The sequence below is a fragment of the Notechis scutatus genome, chromosome 5 (genome assembly GCF_049901735.1).
Source record: "Notechis scutatus isolate UNSWTSFEM ecotype Mainland chromosome 5, rNotScu1.2, whole genome shotgun sequence".
Taxonomy (NCBI): Eukaryota; Metazoa; Chordata; class Lepidosauria; order Squamata; family Elapidae; genus Notechis; species Notechis scutatus.
Window position 1 is genome coordinate 91,879,805 of NC_142013.1, and position 11,263 is coordinate 91,891,067.

Sequence of the window (11,263 nt, forward strand, 5' to 3'; positions counted from 1 at the left end):
ATAATTCTTGACTATTTTAACATTTGACATCAGAAATCTCTTGCTCCCAGTCTAGAGGTTCAAATTGCATGTACTATGGAAAGTTGCCTTGATTTCACTTATAAACAAATCACGTTTGATAATTTTTTAAATATTTCACTCATCTGATAGATGACAAATATGACCACATATTTAAAATAAATAAATCCGGATTACAGAATGAATGACAAATCAGAACCACAGAAACAGTGTGGGCTACGGAGGTGACTTGTGACTGACAAGCTCTGAAAAGTTAATGGAGGCTTACGAATTATTTGACAAATTGAGATAATCTACTTACAAATGTGCATGGTTAGAACCAGGGTTACAGGCTTCTCTTTCTGATGCACCAGTTTTTGCCTCACTGAAATGTGCTAAAGAAAAGATCTCCACTAACCTACTCAGGTAACAATGGATTTTATTACATCATTACTTTATGGATACCCTGGTTACAATATTACCAAGAGGGCCCAGTGTTCCAGTGGTTACATGGGTATCCCTGGTACAACCAACTCAGACAGTACTACTCCCAATGATAGAAAGCATTGAAGCAGAGACCATTAATTCAAAGTAATGTTTGTTGCAAAGAAACAGAACCTCTAGAAGCATGTTTGAAAGAAACCTGTTCATTTTGAAAGTCAACACTATGGAACCATAACCATGATGCCATACATTTATCAAAGGGATCATGGTTGAAAGAGGATTTATTTAGATTAAGGAAAACCATGTGTGCAAGAACTCAGTTGCAGATTGGTCAACAGTACCAATTAGATAAGGTATGGGAAAAGAATTCTCAAACATCAGAAGCATAGAATTTTAGGATAGACTTCCAACAATGCTTATAACAACTGGAAATTTATTCATCTTTATCACAGACTCTAATCTATTCAAGAAAAAAAGGAAGTAGCTTAGCTGATTTTCCAAAATTCCCAGTATGGTCAGATCTGTTTAACATTTGGACAATAAGACGTATATTCTTAACCAAATTTTAAGATTATTTTTTTCATAGTTATGCTATGGATCTAAATGATTATAGTACCATTATCATGCCATCATTTTAAGATAACAATTGCATTATTAGTTGATTTTAATGACATTCAATTGAATTAATTTGATATAGCCAAAGCATTCAGTAGTGAGATGCTAAAAGAATAACTCAAGAATTAAAAGTGTCATGATGTCCAGAACAGGTGAACAGTACCATTGTCTTTTTAGAAGTTTACAAAGGTGTTGTCACAAGCATCCTTTGCTTATAGCAGTAATAGATACTTTAAAAGAAAAAAAGATGCAGAATCTAATTTGTGATTGAACATTACATTGTATACTTTTATAGGTGGTCACCCAAAAATGGATCTTCAGAATTAATGATTCATGGATCTTCAGAATTCTATGGAAGCTCGGTCACTTTCCTGGACTTGAGTGAAAGCAATGAGGGAACCTTGAGTTCTGCATCAGAACACTGAAGAAAAGAAAAGCATTTCTTCATGTGATCAATGGTGGGATTCAAATTTTTTTACTACTGGTTCTGTGGGAATGGCTTGGTGGGCATGGCAGGGGAAGGATACTGCAAAATCTCCATTCCCACCCCATCCCCTAACCTGCTTTCCAGCTCCATTCTCCTGGGCAGGACAACAAATGAAGACTCAGCCAGTCAGCTGGGACTCGGGAGGCAGGGAATAGATAGAGGGAGGGCCAGTCAGAGGTAGCATTTGCTGGTTCTCTGAACTACTCAAAATTTCTGCTACCGGTTCTCCAGAACTGGTCAGAACCTGCTGAATACCACTTCTGCATGTGATCCTAATTCAACCAGAAGAATAATTTCTGCCAAGCTTCTTTGAGATCATGGACAGCCAAGAGAACAAGTCAATGGATCATCAAACAAATCAACTTGGAGTTCTCAGTCAAGGCACAAATGCCCAGGATCAAGTTATCCTATTTCAGGGGAATTATGTTAACATCAAGCTCTCTGGAAACGGCTCTAATGGTGGAAGGAAAAAGAAGAGGACTGTAACCATCAGCAAGATGGGTGATTACAATGGTGATGGGTACAGCCTTGAGAGTTCTGAAAGGACAGGTTAGAGACAGATATAGATTGATCATCATGGAGAAACTTGATGGCACATAATCAGTCAAATCTGACGTTGTTGGTTAAAAAGCTTCATGGTAGCACATAAAGTTAAAAGGAATGACTTGAAACAAAAAAAGCCATTTTATTAATCATGATAAACCATATAGAATGGAATGGAACAGAACAGAACAGAATTCTTTATTGGCCAAGTGTGATTGGACACACAAGAAATTTGTCTCTGGTGCATAAGCTCTCAATGTACATACAACCAACAAGTGATAAAAAATGATCACAATTATAAAATAAATCATCATAAACCATAAGATACTGTACAACATGCAGTGATAGTCATAGGATACTAATAAAAGCAATCAACATAAATCCTAAGATACAAACAACAAAGTTATAGTCATAAGAAGCTAAGTAAATAGGCAATAGGAAAGATGAGAAGGATAATAATAATAATAATAATAGCCCTATTAGGTGGTTTGATATCTCAGGGCATAAGACAGTGTTGTGGGAATTAGCTGTTTAAGAGAGTGATGGCATAGGGGAAAATGTTAATATTAAATAAATCTATGTATATACCGTGTTTCTCATAAAATAAGGCCGGGTCTTATTTTATTTTTTTGAGCCCTGAAAAAACGGCTAAGACGTCTTTTCAGGGGTGACTTAACTTCCTCCCCCACACGCACCCCAACCTAGAGTGCCCCATCCGCAGTCACCTCTCCATGCGGCCACTTCTATCAGCTGATGGAAGCTCTCCGAAGGCAGAGTCACCAGCCACTTCTATCAGCCAGTAGAAGCGGCCTTGTGGAGAATTGAGTGCGCATGGGCCACTCTAGGTGGGGGTGTGCATGGGGGAGGAAATCTATCAGCCAGTAGAAGCGGCCTCAGGGTGAGCGCCCACACGCACTCCCCTCGCCACAAAGCCGTTTCTATTGGCCAATGGAAGCTCCCCAAAGGCAGAGTCTCCAGCCGCTTCTATCGGCCGGTAGAAGCGGGTTCGTAGCAAAGGGAGTGTGCGTGGGGCACTCACCTTGAGGCCGCGTCTACCCGCTGATAGAAGCGGCTGATCTCTCTGCCTACGGGGAGCTTCCATCAGCCAATAGAAACGGCTTTGTGGCAAGGGGAGTGCACGTGGGCGTTCGCCCCGAGGCAGCTTCTACCAGCTGATAGAAGTGACTGGTGATTATGCCTTTGGGGAGCTTCCATCAGCCAATAGAAACGGCTTCATGGCGAGGGGAGTGTGCGTGGGGCGCTCCTGTCAGGAGTGCTCCGCGGGCAGCCACGCCTCGCCCCAAAGCGGCTGGTGACTCTGCCTTTGGGGAGCTTCCATCAGCCGATAGAAATGGCTTCATGGCGAGGGGAGTTCGTGTGGGCGCTTGCCCTGAGGCCACTTCTACCGGCCGATAGAAGTGGCTGGTAACTCTGCCTTCGAGGAGCTTCTATCGGCCGATGTTCTATCGGTAGTAGATTGGGGTATTCTAGCCTAGGCTATATGCAGGGCGCTCCTAAAGGCAAGTTTTCTCCCCCCCTTTCCCCCACATTTCTCTTCACCTCGTGTAATTTTAATGAACGATGTGAGAAATGGCGGGGAAACACATGGATTAAATAGGCCTAAATTTTGGGGTCGGGGCTTAATTTCACCTCATGCCTAGAAATCATGCTGGGCCTTCCTATTGGTGGAGGCCGTATTGTTGGAGAAACATGGTAGAACTTCAATTACTTATCACTTTCTAACTATTACTTTTCTTTCTTTTTGTCTTTACGTCTGGATGTAGCTCTCTCTCTTATGTGTGTGTGTGTGTGAATGGATGATTGGATTTTGTATGTGAGATAGGGGAATGGATGAATAAAAAAAACTGAGAAAAGGAGGGAGAGAAAAGGATTGCTTTACTCAGTGGTAGCTTTGCCAGTGCCAGTATTCCAAAGCAAACACCTTCTAAATATTTTTCTATGATCAGAATGAGGCCCTTTATCTCAGACTGAGTCCAATCTGAGTCAGTCATTAGGATCAGCGATTTTCGTCTTCCAAGTGAGAGAAAAATATTGTAAGTTACTCTTTTATAATAGGATTTTAAGTATGATTAAGTTAGGCTCTTTCTTCTTACATATAGAACCCCCGCCCTAAAACCTACAACGTGTTCAGTTACAAGTATGTAATGCATTATTACAATCTTCTAGGAAAATAGGAAGATCTGCCCAGGCTAGACAACAAGTAAATAAGATAAGGAACATCTTCCCAAGATAAAGTCTAGCAGTGAGACCAGATAAGGCACTGAGACACAGGAAACAATGTCATGTTGACCCTTAAGCTTATAGTAATCTCTTCTTAGAATGTAGAACCTAAAGTGGGTGGATGGAGGGCCTCTTAGGCGTGGCGTGTTTTGTGCGGGGTATTGTTTGAATATGGAATTTTGCTCTCCTTGTACTCGATCCACTTGGGAGGGGTCTTGGGGGCCGCGCTTGCAACCGCTTTCTATTTTTCTTCAATAAACCTTTGAAATTGTGTACCAGACTTGTCTTTGTATTGTGAGTAAACATTTATTGGGGGTCTTATATCTCACACAAGGTTTCAGCCTATCTTCGTGGAACTTCTTTCCAGTAGAGTGGGCGCTGTTCTGTGTGCGGCATTTATACAGTCCTGTTGTATGTAGCTTTTTAGATACTGACTGGGGTGTGTTGATGGCTGAATTTTAAGTCACTTGCTTGTGCTGCTCAGCCCTTGCCTTCTAAGTACTTGATAAATTGGTGGTATATCAGCACTCCTGTTGACTGATGAGAGGCCTATTTCTCAGGCTTTGATCAATTCCCTGGCTGTTTTTGTGTCTGCTCGTCCAACTATCTTAGCTGCAAAATTTGTGCCCTTGTTCATTGTAGTGTTTTTATCCTGGGACATGTATATTCACATTCATTCATCAGATGGGGTGTTCTCCTTGGCTGGAAGAACAACAGGTAGGTTTTGCCTTTTTCTCTTTGCATTCGCCATGTCATTCTCCTTATAGAGGTGGTCAGATTTCTATCTTTCTGTCTTGTCTCCCACCTCATTTCATCTCCTCTCAAGTCTCTATGGAGATAGGAGACTGCAAATAAAAAAATGCATTTTGTCCTCAGGAGGGCAACTCTTTGATCTATAAACCTGAGATTTTTTTTTCCAAGTAGCTTTCCGTACTATGAAGCAGTGCAATTCCATCTGATACCTGAACCCAGTGGCATCCTTATGTTTGAAGTAGATAATGATTAAGTGATGAGGCTCTCTTGCTTGACTATTGCCTTGAATTTCTGACACATACTATTGGAAACACAATTGTATCTTTCCGCCAATGCAGATTAAAATCATCTTTCCTGTCAATCTTTATAAACATTTGGAAATGACATTTGTCCATGATTTCCAAGACATAGAAGCAGCAGCAAGAGAATATTTATTATGACAGGCATAAAGTATTTTGGATATGATCAGCTTTCTTTTTACAAAACCGTACACTAGCTACCAAACAAAATATATTATTCTATTGATTAAGCTGTCTCTAGCAGAGCTGTAGGCTAGACTGAGATGTCAGAAAATATCCTGGAAGAAAGCAATGGCAATCTCTTTTGTTCCTGTTGCCAAGAAAATTGCACAGACATGCTCACAAAATCAAATGAGTCAAGCTCAACTCAAAGAAAGTTTTTTCTTCCCTTTATCTGGCATTGAAGCAGCAGGTATTGGTAGGAACAATTTTCAATTCTGGTTAATTGTATTATATAAAGTATGACTATACTGTAATGCCTAGCAACACGACTTTACTATAAGTTCAAGACAGCCAGCACAAATGTTTGATTGCACTCACTCTTTTGTAATGCAATAAAAAAAAACTCTGATGCAAATCCACACATAGAAAATACAGTTCCAGATATTGAACTAAGCTGATCTACAGTTGCCTTGATCACAGCCAACTTCAAAACACTGAATACTCCATATTCAAGCTGTGTTCTCTTCAGTTGACCAGGTAAAGTCTGCAAAATGTAGCCCTAAATCAATGGTGGCTTCCTTTCTATACTGTGTTTACTCATGTTTTTTTTTTTAAATTGCCATTATTTTAATCAGTTCAAAGATTGGTGCTGAAAAGACTGTGAAATGCTAGTGTGTCGCTATGGTGCCTTACCAACAGGAGAGGGGCAAAGCCCAAGAATGGGATTTCATGTTGGTTAGAGTAATACCCAGATATATTTTTCAACCAGAAAACCAATTTTTAACAGTCAGTTCTTTTCCAACTTCTATCTTCATATTTTTATTATCTTCATTTTTTATTGTTAGTAAGCCAATCTCCAAATTCCTTTATTTATTTTTCCATTAATAGTTCTATTATTGCCAAAGGGATTTCCAAAATGAAAGCAAAATCATAAGCAAATGCCCTTAGTTTATGTCATCCGTCCCACTCAGTCATCTAGCAAGGAAAGACTCTTGGCCCCTGGTTTCACCAACAGTATATTTTACTAAAGCTTAAGCAGTTACAGAAGTAGCAAAGCTGGATCTGGTATTTTTGCGTTCAAATGATACAATGACAGATAACAGATAACAGATCATCAGAGTTGGAAGGGACCTTGTAGGTCATCTAGTCCGACCCCCTACCCAAGCGGGAGACCCTACACCATTTCTGACAGATGGCAGTCCAATCTCTTCTTGAAAGTCTCAAGTGATGGCGCTCCCACAACTTCCGAGGGCAAGCTGTTCCATTGGTTGATTGTTCTCACTGTCAGAAAGTTTCTCCTTATTTCCAGGTTAAATCTCTCCTTGTTCAGTTTCCATCCATTATTCTTTGTCTGGCCTACAGGCGCTTTAGAAAATAGCTTGACCCCTTCCTCTCTGTGGCAGCCCCTCAAATATTGGAAGACTGCTATCATGCCTCCCCTGGTCCTTCTCTTTACTAGACTAGCCAAGCCCAGTTCCTGCAACCGTTCGTTGTATGTTTTAGCCTCCAGTCCCCTAATCTGGTGAACTAATTTTTCTTTTCCTCTGGCCATCCCCCTGTTATCAATTGATGTCCATTTGGGTGCTTGGATATTGTGGACTTTCCAGCTCTGAATACCAATGGCTGATCTTGGGCTGGCTGGTGTTTCTCACATCTTGGGCCAGCACAGCTTGGTTTCCATCCCTCCCCTAATCCCTCCCTACATTCAGGTCCTCATTTCCCTCTCCTCGTTGCTCATGTCAGGCTGTCAGCTTGCAATGCTTGGATAGCAGAATGGCAGCCCTGATAGTTTATATGCTTCTTTTCAGTGGTGAGATTCAATTTTTTTTACTACCAGTTCTGTGGACGTGGCTTGGTGGGCGTGGCAGGGGAAGGATATTGTAAAATCTCCAGTCAGAGGCGGTATTTGCCAGTTCTCTGAACTACTAAAAATTTCCGCTACTGGTTCTCCAGAAATGAGAATACCACCACTTCTTTTTTAACCTTCACCTCAGCAATTCTCAGTTAGATTTTTGTGCGACAGAAACTTCAGTCACCTAGTTACTATCTCTGAAAAACTATGTATGGAATGCACTTCCGATTTCTAAGCTGCCGCACTATTCTTTCAAAACCCTTTCCCCCCTCCCTTTCTGCTGGCAACTCTAAAACAACCATAGAAATATTTTATGAATTGACATTATGGTCACCTGTTTGCATCACCGTGTAGTGTGAAATTCATCCAGTGAGGAGGTGATCGGTTCTGTTGCTGATTGGTTGTTTGGATGGTCCAGTTTCTTATAGGTTCATATGATGGCTTTAAGTTAATTTGTTTGTTGATGGATCCATTTGTAGAAATTTTGATTCAATAATACAGGTCTCCCAGATAATAATTCATCATGGGCATACACATTTAAATGTTAGCTTTGCCTTTGAGAAATGAGTTACCATGAGTCTGCAATGCCATTCTTGCTTCATATTTTGAATATGTCTGAAATAGTTGTCTTACAAGACAAATGAACAGAAGAAAACTTGAATTTCAAGCATGTCTGTTTCCTCTAAAGAAATTAGTTTTCTCATTGGTATTAGAGATTGTATGTCAGCTATGTAGTTATATGCATTTTATTTTTGCAAGAGGGAAAAACAGATTTATTTATATTTTGCCATGCATTGTCTCTTATCTCAACATTTCTGGCTGCTTTAATTCATTTTGGAGATTTGTTTTGAATGTAGATGAGTTAATTATATGGGGCATGTGAAAAGTAATTCATCAAGGATATATACTTTATATGATCTGAATTTGAAATTTTAGAAGGATATGTGTTTATAATTCTCTGCAATTGGAAACCCTATTATCTTTCCACAAAGCCAGTAACATGCAGCACTCAGTCATAGGTTTTTTATTTTTATTTCTTTAGCACCTTTATTCATTCCTGCAATCAGAACATCTTTACTGACAGCTACAATTCACCTTAGCCTAGGTCAGGGGTCTCCAAATTTGGCAACTTTTAAAGATTTGTGGACTTAAATTCCAGAATAGAATAGAATAGAATAGAATAGAATAGAATAGAATAGAATAGAATAGAATAGAATAGAATAGAATAGAATAGAATAGAATAGAATAGAATAGAATAGAATTCTTTATTGGCCAAGTGTGATTGGACACACAAGGAATTTGTCTTGGTGCAAATGCTCTCAGTGTACATAAAAGAAAAATACATCCATCAAGAGTCAAGTATCATAAGGTAAAACTTATGATAGTCATAGGGTACAATAAGCAATCAAATCATACTAGGAAACAATCAATATAAATCATAAGGATACAAGCGACAAAGTTGGTCATACAGTCACAAGTGGGAGGGGATGGGTGATAAGGAGTGATGAGAAAATTAATAGTAATAGTAGTAGAGACTTTGTAAATAGTTGAACAGTGTTGAGGAAATTATTTGTTTAGCAGAGTGATGGCATTCGGGGAGAAAACTGTCCCGAATTCCCTGCCCAGCATGGGGAATTCTGGGAGGTGAAGTCCACAAGTCTTAAAGTTGCCATGTTTGGATACCCTTGGCCTAGACCAGAGTTTCTCAACTTTGGCACCTTGAAGATGTGTGAACTTCATCTTCCAGAATTCCCCAGGCAGCTGTACAGGCTATGAAATTCTAGGAGCTGAAGTCACATAACTTTGCCAAGGTTGTTAAGGTTGGAGTAAATCATGGGTGTCAAACTCGATCACGTCAAGTGACATATCATGATATATTGCAAAGTTTTTTGCCTTTGCAGAGCCGGGGTGGGTATGGCCTATGCGTAACACATCTAGCCCACAGGCCACCAGTTTGACACCCCTGGCCATGATCCTTTGTGTGAATTTCAATTCCCAGAAGGCTTAGGGAGTAAGAGCTGAAGTTCAACATTTGAAGGGCTTCCTGACTGGGAAAATAGCTCCATATGATATGTAGTGGCTTAGCTGAAAATTTTTAACTTTAGCAATTCCTCATTTTGCTGTTCAGATGTTACATGTTCAACTGTGTTTTTCAAATATAAGAAAAAAGGCACACCCTGTTCTCATTCACTTTGCCTCTTCCCTGACACAGTTTGGCTTTGAAGGAGTGTAGGAAAACGAATAGAAAGAGGTGGATTATGGCATGGAGGAAGGTATCTTGAACCTGCCATCTCCTTCTCTTCCCCATTTCAAGAAATCCCAATCTTTTTAGAGATCCCAATCTTTTTAGTACTGCGTCAAATATGGAAGATACATTTTGAGAATATGGTCATACAGATAGTCCTTGAGTTAGGGCTATAATGGAGCTTGCCCATAACTTGTGACAGTTGTAATAGAATAGAATAGAATACCTTTATTGTCATTGCATTCTACAAATACAGTGAAATTTGCAAGCTACTCCAACAACAACAACAACAACAACAACAACAACAACAACAACAACAATAATAATAATAATAATAATAATAATAATAATAATAATAATAATAATAATAATAATAATAATAATAGGACTAAATCACAAATGCACTGTTTGATTCAAGACAATTACTGCCTTGGAAAAGAAACTGTTTCTCAATCTGTTAGTCCTCATTTTAAAATGGGTTAGTCATGTGACTGACCCAAATTTACAACCTTTTTTGCAGTGGCCATTAAGTGAATCATATGATTGTTAAGTGAAGCCATGTTCATTAAACAAAGTTTGTTTAACATTCTTTGTTTCCACTCATCATAGCCACATTCTCCACATTCATTGCCCATTGAAAGTAAGTTCTCTAATGCCAGAAAGATTTCCTGTTCTCTTTGCTAAAATAATAATTATTCCTTTTTTCCCTTAAAATTGGTCTGAAAAATCTCACCTAACCTCTTTAGGCAGCTGCCATAATTATACATCTGAGCAGCTCTGAATTTGTAAGATGAAAGAAGAAGGCTATAGAAACAAATATCTCTTATGACTATTCTCATTTCAGGCCACCAAATAGGCCATTCCTGCATATGGAAAGGGCTTAAATTACATCTGTTTTTATGATCAATTGATTAACTGGGTCACTAAACCTCAATTACACCTGAGACATTGGAAAAGGATCGCTCAATAAAATCACTCCAGCATCTTAGATGTAGGGTGAGATTATGACATACTCTTGGCATTTTTCAGTCATTTTCTGCTACATGCTATTGACTACAGTTCTCTTTTGTCTTCAGTTCCTATTGGTGCAATAATCCTCACCCTTCTACATCTATAACTTAACTGTGTATTTTATTATACCTACATATAAGTCGATCCATCTCTGTTTCTCTTTCACTAGCTCTTAAAAAAAAATTATAATGGTAAGAAAAAAAGCTTTAATTGCAAAAGGAAGGATATAGATTCAGGGGTGCTTTGTTAAACATGCACATCAAATAGATATTCTACTTTTTAAAAATATCAATATTATAGTGAGACCACAATAAAACGTGTCTTTCAGTAGAGAAAAATCCTCAACCCCTCTATGAAATGTGGAATTGCTTTTTTTATAAGCGGTAGCAGAACTCAATCAAAATGAGAAAGAAGGCAACAGAATATACAATAGTTTGCTACAGTTTAGAAATGCAGGAGAGACATTGGCTGGGTTGTTTTGTGTGTGTTTCTGAACCTATAAATACTCATATCATATTTTTTGTGTTTATTCATTATTTTCATTTTTAATTATTACTGCTCATTTTGAGTTTTGAGTTCATTTTGACTTTGGTGTTGAATATTCTATTGATTTG